The sequence below is a fragment of the Solanum lycopersicum genome, chromosome 11 (assembly GCF_036512215.1).
Source record: "Solanum lycopersicum chromosome 11, SLM_r2.1".
Taxonomy (NCBI): Eukaryota; Viridiplantae; Streptophyta; class Magnoliopsida; order Solanales; family Solanaceae; genus Solanum; species Solanum lycopersicum.
In genome coordinates, this window is record NC_090810.1 from 25837866 (window position 1) to 25852651 (window position 14786).

At 40.7% G+C, this 14786-nt stretch overlaps 1 non-coding gene and 1 pseudogene across 1 annotated transcript; both read right to left on the minus strand.

Moving 5' to 3' along the window:
* Positions 1-1695: 1695 nt before the first annotated feature.
* Positions 1696-5294, minus strand: LOC112940383 (28S ribosomal RNA; annotated as a pseudogene).
* Positions 5295-5514: 220 nt separating this feature from the next.
* On the minus strand, positions 5515-5670 carry LOC112940397 (5.8S ribosomal RNA). The gene has a single exon (XR_011212785.1). It is a non-coding gene; the product is annotated as a 5.8S ribosomal RNA (ribosomal RNA).
* Between the last annotated feature and the right edge of the window lie 9116 nt (positions 5671-14786).

Consider the following 14786-nt stretch of genomic DNA (forward strand, 5'->3'; position numbering starts at 1 on the left):
CATGGAAGATGTTATCTAAATGGGAGGTCATAAATTTTACTTCCTTTTCAAAAACATTCCCAAAATGACGATGATTTTCCCTTAAGAAAGTCGTCAACCAATCCATCAACATGCAACTTCATGCATCTATTCAGGAAATGCCTACTCAAACTTCAACACAATCAACGCCAATCAAACATTCAGAAGCAATTGATGATTTAACATTAAGAAGGATGTTACTCTCTATCCATCATCGGACATCGTTAATCAAAATCTTATTATAAATAAAAGCTACTATAATGTTGATAGAAAAAATGATCTTAGAAAATTGTAATTGAGCATAAAATGAAACTAGCCAACACTTACTATAATGTTGAAGTGCTTGGTAGCCATAGGAAAATGCTTAAAGAGTAATAAAGAATCGGTCAGAAAACTCAGCATCGATTTTGCACACTTGCAAATTAATCAACATTTAAACAATAAGATTCAAGGGAGAGCTCCATGGTGGAAATACAGACAACCCAAACCCTTAGTTCAAATTTCCAAAAAAAAATCACTTGTTTGAATACCTGAGAGAAGTTCAAGAACTTCACGAATAGTAACTTCACTCTATCAAAATAAATTAAACATCAATAGTTTCTTAAAAACTAAAAATTCCATTTATAGTTCTATGGAGACTATGCAACTTGGTTTCTCTTTTTTTGGAATTACCATTTGATTGGATTCATTTATCTTTTCCACTAATCCTCGGTGTATCTGCAGACTTGGCAGAGTTTCCAAATAAATAAATGTCCTCACATTGCAGCTCACACTGCACCTTAGATAATACAACTTCAGTATCAGATAATATATCACTCAAGTGTCAGCAGATAAATATTACTTCATTGACATCTTTAATCATCAAACTAATGTGTGATTATAGCATTAGAAAAAGATAAAATTATAAGACATCCAAAATCATCAAACTAATGTGTGATTATAACATTAGAAAAAAGTCAAAATGAGATAAAAGGAGAAATTCAAATCCATTGAGGACTAGATGAGAATATAATACAAATGACTAAAGACTCAAAAAGTAGAACAGAAGAACGTCAGATGATCAGGTCAAGACCAATTGCTCAACGTACTATCTTTGCATAAATACCAAATTTCCCACGTGTCTATTTCAATGCATACTTTGTTCAAGAAAAAACTGCAGAAGAACACTTTCTTAGAAAAAGGATCATGTGTAGTAATACATAGTAGTTACAATAATAAAAAAGTTACCACTTGGATCTACGATAATCTTAGTAAAGTATACCTTAATAACTAACTAAACAAGAGGAACCAATCTAAAATACCTTTGTTCCTCCTAATTGAAGGTCAAGAAAAAATGAAAGAAGTTGGAACTTAATAAATGCAAAAGTTCCCACTAAATATCAAGTATAAAGAAAAATAACAGTATTATGTAACGTGCACACCAAAACACGCAATAACAGATGAAAGAAGCTCAATATGTAACGTGCACACCAAAACACGCAATATTAGAACTTAATAAATGCAAAAGTTCCCACTACACAACAACTCATCGTTTCCAACTTTCACCACTTTTCTTCATTTTTCAAACCCATTGACATCCTTAATCATCAAACTAATGTGTGATTATAACATTATAAAAAAGTTAAAATGATAAGACATCCTTAATCATTAAACTAATGTGTGATTATAACATTAGAAAAAAATTTGAAATTATAAGACATTCTAAACATATAAGAAAAGAAACTCACATTGTCAAAACCAACAATGTTTTTGTTATCTGCAAAGAACTCGGCGAGAGACTACACAAATTTAAAACACAAAATGAAAATTAATCCAAGAAAATAAAAGGCAACAAACCATTTAGCTTAGAAGTTTCGTCTAGACTCAACTAATAGAATAACAGAGAGAGAGAGAGAGAGAGAGAAAACAAACTCTGTTTGAGAATGCTATCTTTAGGTATGCATAAATGTTTGATAATCTAGCCAAAATCGATCATCATGTCATTTAATATAATCTGAGAAAGTGCCAATACAACGTTCTTCCGCACAGAAACTGATGAAACTCTTATTTATCCATACATAAGCTCTGTCCATGGGTTTAAGAGATTAGAAAAATGAACTGCCAAATCTCCAAGAGAAACCGTGTAATTTGATCAAACTATTTTGAAAAATTTCATTCCCACAACAATAAAAATAAGCAGGAGATTTGCATCACTAATAAGTAATATTTCGCGCCACTGGTTTTTCAACCAAGCGCGATGGCCAATTGTGTGAACCAATGGTTCCTCTAGTACTTGGTTGAATTGCTATTGCAACACTGTCATCAGTAGGGTAAAACTAACTTGTCTTAGGACGGTCTAAACCCAGCTCACGTTCCCTATTGGTAGGTGAACAATCCAACACTTGGTGAATTCTGCTTCACAATGATAGGAAGAGTCGACATCGAAGGATAAAAAAGAAACATCGCTATAAACGCTTGGCTTACACAAGCCAGTTATCCCTTTGGTAAATTTTGTGACACCTCTAGCTTCGAATTCCAAAGGTCTAAAGGATCGTTAGGCCATACTTTCATAATTCGTGTTAGTACTGGAAATCAGAATCAAATGAGCTTTTACCCTTCTGTTCCACACAAGATTTTCTGTTCTTGTTGAGCTCATCTTAGGACACCTGTGTTATCTTTTAACTTATGTGCCGCTCCATCCAAACTCCCCACCTAAAAATGTCTTCATCCTGGATCGGCCTGTGAAGCGATCCTTGGGTCCAAAAAGAGGGGTAGTGCCCCGCTTCCGATCCACGGAATAAGTAAAATAACATTAAAAGTAGTGATATTTCACTTTCGCCTTTTGGCTCCCACTTATACTACACCTTCAAGTCATTTCACAAAGTCGGACTAGAGTCAATCTCAACAGGGGCTTGTTTCCCCGCTGATTTTTCCAAGCCAACGCCCTTGGTTGTGGTTTCGCTGGATAGTAGACAGGGACATTGGGGATCTCGTTAATCCATTCATGCGCGTCACTAATTAGATGACAAGGAATTTGGCTACTTTAAAGGAGTCATAGTTACTCCCGCCGTTTACCCGCGGTTGGTTGAATTTCTTCACTTTGACATTCAGAGCACTGGGAAGAAATCACATTGCGTAAACATCTGTTTGGATCATCGAAATTCTTTGTTTTAATTAAACAGTCGAATTCCCCTTGGTTGTACCAGTTCTGAGTTGGTTGTTCGATGCTCGGGAAAGAACCCCGAAGGAACCATTCCAAGACCGTCCCCTAGTTGACACGCGGTGACCCGTTTTCATCACGAGATCAGCTCGAGCAGTCCATCGACTGCCGATGGGTTTGGGACTGGGACCCCCGTCCCCAGCCCTCAAAGCCAATCCATTTCCCGAAGTTACGGATCCATTTTGCTAACTTCTTTTGCCTACATTGTTCTATCGACCATAGGTTGTTCACCTTGGAGACCTGATGTGGTTATGAGTACAACCAGGCGTGGACGACATTAGGTCCTTCGGATTTTCAAGAACCCGAGAGTGCAACGGAAACCATGCGATGTGCGGTGCTCTTGCAACCGTTGGACCCTACCTCCGGCTGAGTCGATTCCTGTGCGGGCAGGTTGTTAAAAAGAAAAGATAAATCTTCCCGAGGTTCCCGCTAATGTGTCTAAACTTCCTAACATTGTCGTCAACTGCCACGTCCTGGTTTAGGAGATTTAACCCGATTCCCTTTTGAAGAACGCGCAAAATGCGCTATCTGTCATGGTTTCCTCGACCCTTAGGATCAACTAACCCATGTGCAAGTGTCGTTCACATGGAACATTTCCTCTCTTCAGCCTTCAAAGTTCTCATTTGAATATTTGCTATTACCACCGATGGACGCTCCGCCCAGGCTCATGCCCAAGGTTTTGCAGCGACTGTCGCACCCTCCTACTCATCAAGGCCTGGAATTTGCCCCACGGCCGGGTGTAGATCGCGCGCTTAAGCGCCATCCATTTTCGAGGCTAGTTGATTCGGCAGGTGAGTTATTACACACTCCTTAGCGGATTTTGACTTCCATGACCACCGTCCTGCTGTCTTAATCGACCAATACCCTTTGTGGGATCTAGGTTAGTGAGCAGTTTGGCACCATAACCCAGCTTCTGGTTCATCCCACATCGCCAATTCTGCTTACCAAAAATGGCACACTTGGAGCTCTTGATTTCGTGGCGTGGCTCAACAAAGCAGTCGCGCCATCCTACCTATTTAAAGTTTGAGAATAGGTCGAGGGCGTTACACCCCCGAACCTCTAATCATTGGCTTTACCCGATAGAACTCGCATGCGAGCTCCAGCTATCCTGAGGGAAACTTCAGAAGGAACCAGCTACTAGATGGTTCGATTAGTCTTTCGCCCCTATACCCAAGTCAGAAGAAAGATTTGCACGTCAGTATCGCGGTGGGCCTCCACCAGAGTTTCCTTTGGCTTCGTCCCTCTAAGGCATAGTTCACCATCTTTCGGGACCCGACATGTATGCTCACACTCGAACCCTTCTCAGAAGATCTAGGTCGATCGGCGGTGCACCCCCAGGGGGATCCAACCAATCAGCTTCCTTACACCTTACAGGTTTACTCACCTGTTGACTCGCACACATGTCAGACTTCTTGGTTCGTGTTTCAAGATGGGTCGAATGGGGAGCCCACAAGCCAGCGTCCAGAGAGCATAGATGCCGAAGCACGCCAGAGGCGCACGCTACCTGCAACAATCTAGGAGACAACATTCCACGGGCGTATCGAGAGCCCAGACTTTGGCCGCCCCCAATCCACACTAGTCCATGCCCCGAGTCGATTGGCGGACCGACTCATCACCATTCTACATCTGACCGGGGGGCATCGCCGACCCCCATCCGCTTTCCTCTTGACAATTTCAAGCACCCTTTGACTCTCTTTTCAAAGTCCTTTTCATCTTTCCCTCGCGCTACTTGTTCGCTATCGGTCTCTCGCCTGTATTTAGCCTTGGACAAAATTCACCGCCCAATTTGGGCTGCATTCCCAAACAACCCAACTCGTAGACAGCGCCCCATGGTGCGACAGGGTCCGGGAACAACGGGACTCTCACCCGCTCTAGCGCCTCCTTCCATGGGACTTAGGCCCGGTCTACTGTTGGGGACGCTTCCCTAGAATACAATTTGGACGATGGAGCCGCCCGATTCTAAGGCTAGGCTATTCCCAAATCGCTCGCCGTTACTAAATAAATCCTTGTAAGTTTCTTTTTCTTCTCTAATTGATATTCTTAAACTCAGCGGGTAATCCCGTCTGACCTAGGGTCGCAGTCGGAGTGCCTTAGGAGGCGCAATGAGGGTCTGGGAGTCCAGATGCGCGATGGGTTGTAGCCGAAACAACAAGAGAAAGTTGAGTCTCAACCACCACTTGTCGCGACGTCCGTCGACGTGGACTCACATTTAGTCAAGTCATGTGCTCGGGGCGCACGAGAGGCCAGCTTTCGCCCAAGCGCTGAGCCTTGCAACGTGCAGGGGGCGACACGATGCGTGATGCCAAGGCAGATATGTCCTCGGCCTAATTGTTTCAGGCGCAACTTAGGTTCAAATACTCGATGGTTCACCGTATTCTACAATTCACACAAAGTATCGCATTTCGCTACGTTCTTCATTGATGCGAGAGTCGAGATATCTATTGCCGAGAGTCGTTAGTATTTAGAGAGCAGCGCTCGTACCCCCCACGCGATCCGCGAATAGGGCGCAAGGGGAGGGTTGTTAATTTTAGTATACCTTGGTGCTTTCTGCATCGGGGTTCGTTAGTCAACCAAAGAGCTTGCGCGCGTCGGGCGATAGGAGGGAGGCACACAACGAGGGAGCGCCGCCCCAAGTGTTTAAGACGATGCAGGTTTCATCAATTATCCTTCTGCAGGTTTACCTACAGAAACCTTGTTACAACTTCTCCTTCCTCTAAATGATAAGGTTTAATGGACTTCTCACAATGTCGCGGGCAGTAAATCGCCCACGTCGCCGCGATCTGACAATTTCACCAAATCATTCAATCGATAGGAGCAAAGGGCGGTGTGTACAAAGGGAACGGACGTAGTTAACGTGAGCTGATGACTCGCGCTCACTAGGAATTCCTTGTTGAATACCAACAATTGCAATGATCTATCCCCATCACGATGAAATTTTAAAGATTACCTGAGCCTGTCGACCAAGGATATAAGCTTATTGAATACATCAATATAACGCGCGTGCGGCCCAGAATATCTAAGGGCATCACAGAACTGTTATGACCTTAAACTTCTGGGGCCTAAAAGGTCATAATCCCTCTAAGAAGCTGGTCGCGAAGGGATACCTCCACATAGCTAGATAAAAGACTGAGGTCTCGTTCATTAACGGAATTAACCAGACAAATTTTTCCACCAACTAAGAACGACCATGCACCACAACCCATAGAATCATGAAAGAGCTCTCAGTCTGTCAATCCTTACTATGTCTGGACCTAATAAGTTTCCCTGTGTTGAGTCAAAGCTGCAGGATCCACTCCTGGTGTGCCCTTCCATTAATTCCTTTATGTTTCAGCCTTGCGACCATACTACCCCCCCCCCCCCCCGAACCCAAAAATTTTGATTTCTCATAAGGTGCCGACGGAGTCCTAAAAGCAACATCCGCCGATCCATGGTCTGCATTATTTATGGTTAAGATTAGGACGATATCTGATCGTCTTCGAGCCCCCATCTTTCATTCTTGATTAATGAAAACATCCTTGGCAAATGCTTTTGCAGTTGTTCGTCTTTCATAAATCCAAGAATTTCACCTCAGAATATGAAATACGAATGCCCCTGACTGTCCCTATTAAACATTACTCCAATCCTGAAGGCCAACATAATAGGACCAAAATCCTATAATGTTATCCCATGCTAATGTATATAGAGCTAGGCTTGCTTTGAGCACTCTAATTTCTTCAAAGTAACAGTACCGGAGGTACAGCTCAGCCAATTAAGGCCAGGAGCGCATCTTCGACAGAAGGGACGAGAGGACCGGTGCACACCTAGGGTGGATCGTCCGGCCCATCCCAAAGTTCAACTACGAGCTTTTTAACTAGAATAACTTAAATATATGCTATTGGAGCTGGAACTAGTGCGGCTGCTGGCACCAGACTTGCCCTCCAGTGGATTTAGATTGTACTCATTCCAATTACCAGACTCATAGAGCCCGGTATTGTTATTTATTGTCACTACCTCCCTTTGTCAGGATTGGGTAATTTGCGCGCCTGCTGCCTTCCTTGGATGTGGTAGTTGTTTCTCACTCCCTCTATGGAATCGAACCCTAATTCTCTGTCCCCCATCACCACCATGGTAGGACACTATCCTACCATCGAAAGTTGATAGGGCAAAATTTTGAATAATGTGTCGCCGGTACGATGGTCGTGCGATCTATCGGGTTATCATGAATCATCGCAGGAACGAGCAGAGCCCGCGTCGACCTTTTATCTAATAAATGCATCCCTTTCTAGAAGTTGGGGTTTATTGTATGTATTATCTCTAGAATTACTACAGTTATCCAAGTAGTAGATACCATCAAACAAACTATAACTGATTTAATGATCCATTCGCAGTTTCACAGTCTGAATTTATTCATACTTACACATGCATGGATTAATCTTTGAGACAAGCATATGACTACTGGCAACATCAACCAGGTCACATTCCTCAACGATGATGGCATGCCACGCCCGATGTCGTCCGACCATGTGTGCCATCCAAGGGCCATAATGGCATGTCACGCCCGACATTGTCCGACCGTGTGTGCTGTCTAAGGACCATGATGGCACATGCCACGCCTGACACCGTCCGACCGTGTGTGCTGCCCAAGGGCAATGATGTTATGCCACTACCGACTTCGTTCGATCGTTCAGCTAGTCCAAAGGTGATGATGGCATGCCAGGCCCGACTTTGTCTGACCGTGTGTGCTGTCGAATGGACATGATGGCATGCCACGCCTGATGACGGCCGACAGTGTGTGTTGTCCAAGGGCTATGATGGCATGCCACACCCGACGACGGCCGACTGTGTGTGTTGTCCAAGGGTGGATGTCGGGCGTGCATTGACGGAGCTATTCACGTACGGCGCATGAGTGGTATTGGGTATGTGTGGTTAGGTTAGATCCCTGCTTCGAGCAGCGACGTCCTAACTCGCAGGCCATCTCGGTGGCGGATGAAACTCAATCTAGGCTAGTCGATCTTGGGAATCCTGTGCTGCATACCTAATACCTAGGCATTGTGACGTGCACCTAATCGCCTTTTGCCCCTCGCATTCCATGCGTGGGCTGAACCCAAAAGATGCTCTCGCATCGCACGCCTTCCCTCGCTTTGTCGTGTGATGGCGTGGTCCATGAGCGGCACCTCGAATTGAGCGCCCACGCAACATGCCTACTAAGCCCATATGACGCCCGTGACGTCCGATTGCCTTTGCCTCACTCGCCCCATTGACGTTGCCGGCGTGTTTTTGTAAACGCCCAACGGCATAGCATGGACAAGCCATGCATGCCGTCAAGCTCCCACGCAGCACACCTACTAAGCCCACGGGAAACCTATGTCGTTTGCCTGCCTGCGCCTCAGTCTGCCTCCAACACCTCTACCACCCTTATATATGTTCAAAAAAGTTCTACCTATGTGACTGGAGGAGACATGGATTTTCCAGAGAATCATAATGGAAATGTACAACCCAAATATGCACGTTCTAAGGTACAAGCACACATTAGCTTTCACAAATGACTTTTATATATAAAAAAATATTTTTGAACAGTTTTTTTATTTTTTTTTAAATTTTGAAAATAGTAATAAACTAATGAAAAATATCGAAAAATATGAAATAAACATCGAAAACTCACAAATAAATATGGTAACCTAAAAATAAAAAATTTAATACATTTTAATTGTTAAAAAGAGACATTAAAATAAATTATAAAATTATGATTAAAAGTCAAAAAAATACGGAAATGCTTGAAAACACTCTAAACATGTCAAATTAATGATAGGCTACATATTTACACAAATAAAAGATGTTTCAATATCATACGAACTGTAAAAAAGTAATGAAAATGATACGAGCAAGCCACGTGAGGCGGAAACGTTAGAGAATAGATATGGAAACTAGATGAATATGTTTGTTATGCATAAAGGTTGTTTCAAACTCCTTTGATTTATGTACGGTATGAACATCCGCATGTTTTGACTAGAAGTTGAACCATTCGTGCAAGCCACGACCGATGCGGGCAGGCCACGACCAACCGTTATGTGCAGGAACGTCTGACGAAGGCCGAACGTGTGTGATGTCCAAGGGCGATGATGGCATGCCATGTCCGACATCGTCCGACCATTTGTGCTGTCCAAGAGCCATGATGGCATGCCACGCCCGATGTCTTTAAGTCATTCTTAATCATCATAGCTTAATATAAGTCATAGGAGACTAACCCCTTGTATATCATGTCATTATCTCATTAGGTATTGCATGAGAATTTCCTTTCATAACAACCCTTCATTTATGAGATCAACACATCATAGTCATATCATAGTAAGGCACACAAGTAATTCATATTCAACCTTGTATCATCATGCCCTTAACATGATCTCACAATTCACATAGTCAAGACATTTCATCATAATCATCATATCATCATCTTCTTAATATAATACTTCAATTGAATACCATTATCAAGTATAAGCCATCATTATTGAAGTAAAGAACTCAAGATCATAAAATTAGTTGTATCATCACTAATCAATTCAACGTCAATTCATAACCTAGGGTTAGGGGAAAAGCGTTCAGTCTTGAATTCTTCCATAGAACTAGTTCAAATACTAAGAACTACAACAATTAATCCATAAATAATTGTAACATTTCGAAAGTCTAAGAGTGTTCTAGAGCCTAACATGAGTGTCTAAGGGTTGTATCACTGTTTTAAGATAAAAAACAATGAATATAATTAATTTAGGAAATTTAGGAATCAAAACGTTAAGGAACGTGCATGACGTTCGAAAACTAGTTCAAAGTGATGCTAGTGTGCCTTAGCCTATTTGACTATGTTTTAAGAGTCCGAAAATGAAAAATTTTGATGGCGAGGTGTCTAACACATATTAGAGTTAGTTTGTAGTCGAAATATTTAGGTACGAGTCCCCAAGGACCAAACAAAGGCCCTTGAGGAGGACCTTGCAATTTGGCAATACCCCAAAGATACCCCATTGAAGACCAATCTAGAGGTGGATTCTAGGGATGCAAAGGATCAAGTTTCTCCATTAAACTTCATCAATTAGTAATGTATGGATTCCTTTCACCTTTGGGACTTCTTTCCCCAAAAGGTTCCTCCTAATTGATTTCAAAAAGTTGAGTTATAAGTGGGTTTTCTTCCAATAAAAAATTGATCTTGTGAATTGCTTTGTTTATGATTTATTTTGGTTATAATTAGTAGATTAACATTTATTATGGTTACATTATACTAATTCTTGATGCACTGACCTAGCTTGTGGAAAGATGACCTTTTCCCCTTAACCCTACGTTGGGATCTTGAATTGAATTGTAGTATTGATATAATTGGCTTGGTTAGTGACTGAATTACTATCCTATTTTGTTATTATGCTAATTATGAGTAGATTGTAATATATTGTAATCCAATTACATTAGTTCTTGAGTAATTGACCTATGTTGTGAAGTAGATTATGAACTTGATCTAAGTCTCTAATTCTAGGCTTTTATACTAGTTCTTGAGTAGTTGACCTATGTTGTGAATAAGATTATGAACTTGATCTAATTCTCTAATTCTAGGCTATGAACTAGTGATGGATTGTTGTATAGTGATTCAATGGGCCTTGTTATTATTGTGTGATGGTATTACACCCATTCTTGGGTTAAATTTAAGGGTTGATTGTAATACCTTGATGATGGAATTGTGAATGAGATAGGGCAAGTCTTGTAATCTCTATTCTTTATTTCAATTATGCTAACTTATGATTAAGTGATGATGTTGTGTTGAAGTATACATTATGTTAAAATTGCTAGGGTTGGTATGATGTTGAATTGAAATGTCTTGAACTATGGATTGTGAGTTGTTGGCTAAGATGTAAATGTTATAAGGATGGTGGAAAATTACCAATGTGCCTTATCATCATATGATGATGTAAATGTGCTAACTTTACTTATTATGAATTGTAATGAAAGGACAATACTCATGCAATTCTTATTGAGCTAAGATGATGATGATTATATAAGGGATAGACCCTATGACCTATATTAAGCTATTATGATTAATAAATACATTAAATACATTTCAAAAAGGACTCTAGCTTACCACCAAGTGAACTAGTGTGAAAAGTGTCTCTTCCCACATAAAAGAAGGTAGGATCACTAATGTACTCATGAGATTGTAGACTAAAATGCATGTAGCATAACGAGGGTCCCAACTATATCTCCTAGTTCTTGAACTTGTTTCTCCCATAGGAATACCAGCTAGTGGATCCACGTAGTTGCTATGTTGATGTTTTGATACTACCTTGACAAGTAGTCCGCATTCCTTTGGTGTAGGGTTCCATGACACCAGATTCCACATTATCTCATGTGGTCTATGTCGGTTAAGGCAAGATGTTCCCAAAAAGGTAAAATGAACTAAATGAATGAACTCTAACTAAGATGACCTAAGGGGTTTAGCTTAGTCTAGGTAGGGGTATGAGACTCTACCTATACATTGCACTAGTTAGCCTTGAGGGGAGTCTTAGGAAGATGTTCTTATATATGTAGATGCTTATAAATGTAAATGATATGCATATGATGATCTTACATATTGATGATATAACATGATGTTGGTTTCACTTGTGAACATGTGTTTGCTCTCGTTGCAAAAGTATAATGCTATATACTCTTAATAATATGTTATGTGAAGTTAGACATTGTTTATGGTTCTTATTGGGTTTGCTTGATAAAGTAAGGTTATGGGGTGTTGCTTAGTCATTGCACTAGTATACTTAGTGAGGGTTCATGAGTGATAGTCTTGCTTTGGTTGTGATGTACATGGTCTTGTTTTAATGAATATGTCTTATTTCTTGGTATGATTTCTTGAAATGTGCATAAGGCTTTTCAAAGTAAATTGCATACACTTTATTGAAATGTCCCTCTTTAGCATGATGTTATGTGTGAATATGGTCTCACACTTAGTACAGAGGATGTGCTAACCCCATTTTATTCCTTTTCCCCAACATTTTAGGTTCCAGTGTTGAAGGGATTTTGGGATAACTTTGAAGGAGGACTTGGAATCCTCACTTATCCAAGTTGGGTAGGTCCTCACTTTCCGAGGGCAATCCCACTATCAAGCTATTCAATTTGTTCTATTTATAAGACCTCTAGTTCTTTCCTTTTCAATTGAGTACTAAAGATTGTATAAAGTATATGTGGTTTTATTACATTGATGTATGGGATATGCCCAATCGATATACTCTTTAAGATGGTTTATGATATGATACATCCGGTTTTAAGACTATGGTATATCTTATATATATATGTGTGTGTGTGTGTGTGTGTGTGTGCAAAAAAGTAGAAGACTATGTAATCTTCATACATGAAGGGTCTATGTAAACTCAATATGAATATATTATGTGTATGTGAGCGGTCTTTGTAAACCTTAAGATAGATAGAGAAAAGTTTTAAATTTTTTGCATTTTAACCTATGAATGTAATAATGTAAGCTAAGAGGCTAGTCTTAGTCCTCAATGAGGACGCCAACACCGGTTACGTCTAGGCAGTGCTCCCTGGATGTGACAAACTTCGTATTAGAGCAGATGTTGAATATCTTTAGAGTCGATGTCTCACATAACCACGTCTATGTAGATTCTTATTCATAATTGTGAAGCGCGCCACACTTACGAAAAGGAAATTATAAGATGCTTAGGAAATTCTCCTTTTCTTTGAAATCCAATATTGTGCCTCTAGATTCTTGACTCTATGTGCCCTTATTATCTAATCCTTTTATTGTGATTATAGGCAATGAATACTCGAAGACAGACGCTCGAAGACTTGATGAAGAGATTGCCAATGCGAGAGCTCCTCCCCGAGGAAATCAAGTCCCTCCTCTTGAAGAAGTTCCTAATGATGACCAAGCTCCTGTCAATCCTCCTCCTTTGACGGATGGTGACATAAGGGTTGCCTTTCTCCAAATGGACCAAGCCATTACTACTCAAGCACAAACCTTCACTACTCAAGATCAAGCCATGATGACCAAAGCTAACCGAGAGGTTGTACCCCGAGCAAACCAACATGTTGGCACCGTGGCCTCTCGTTTGAGAGATATCACTAGGATGAATCCCCCTACTTTTTATGGGTCCAAAGTTGATGAAGACCCCCAAGATTTCATTGATGTCATCTAAAATATTATCTATGCTATATGGTTGACTACTAGTGAGAAAGCCGAGTTAGCCACCTACAAACTCAAAGACGTGGCCCAAACTTGATACGTCCAATAGAGAGACAATAGACCTTTAAGAGGTTGACCGGTGACATGGGAGATTTTCAAGAAGGCTTTTCTTGATAGGTTCTTTAATAGGGAGAATATGGAAGTGATATACCGTGGTTTCACAGTATTATTAATACTTTTTCCTTAAGTTTAGTGTGTCCAAAAACCTTTTTGTGCTAATTTTTATATAAGTTTCTTTTTATTTGGCAGGAAATCTATCCAAAGCTGAATGCAGAGATTTTGAACGAAGAAATGCAGAAGAGACCACCTACGGAGCTTATGACGGTTCGTCGTGCTTGTGACGGTCCTTAGGTGGCAGCGTAGTGCAGCTGCTGAAGGAAGATGGGGAAGTCTGACCAAGTGTGGTGTTACGAAGCTTGTGACGGTCCGTCGTGTCTATGATGGTACGTCCTGCAGGTTCGTCATGAAGTTCAGAGAACTAATCCCAGTACCCATATTCCAAGAGTTGAAGTGTTTTAGAACGAAGACCCTCGACGGACCGTTGTGCCTATGACGGTCCGTCATACTTACCATCGAGGGTAATGAAGAAGAGCAGCAGAAGAAATTGCATAATTATGGGACGACGGAGTCCATCACGGTCCGTCGTGACCATGAAGATCTGTCGCGAGGTCCGTCGACCCAGCCGCATTTTGGAAGATTTCTAGCAAATAGAGTCCTTGTTTAATTAGGTTTTTATTTTTTTATAAATAGTTCGAAAAACCTCATTTTGAGGTTAGACTCCGTATTGTTAGACGCTTAGATTGTTAGACTTTTGATTATCATTAGACTTTTTGTGAGATTATTGATTACTTTGAGATTCTTACAAGTGATTTTTGGTGATTAATCAAGCAAACTTTTGAATTTTACTCTTTCTCATTAAAGCAAGTACATGAATTCTTATTTAATATATTTGAATATTGTGATTATGACTATGGGTAACTAAACTCCATAACTAGGGTTGTGGGAACCATAGGCAAATAATGAGATAAAACCTAACTAAAATAACAATTCTAGAATAGTGTCTTGCATGTATTAATAATTCTTTCGCTTAGAAGTCTTTTTAACGAATGGACAACGTTAGAACTCGCCTTAATGCTACTTGCCAGACCAAGGAGGTAGATAATAGGAAAATAATTATCAACATAGATTTAGTATATACTATCTAATAGGCTAGTGTTGATTGGTACGCGGTAATAAATTAGTCAAATATCGAATACGATGCTTAATATGAGGTAAAGATAAGGGTTAGGATAGCAACACACGTAGCCGGACCAAGGTGCGGAGTGAGATTTTCTAGATACCGGACCAAGGATTTAGAAATAC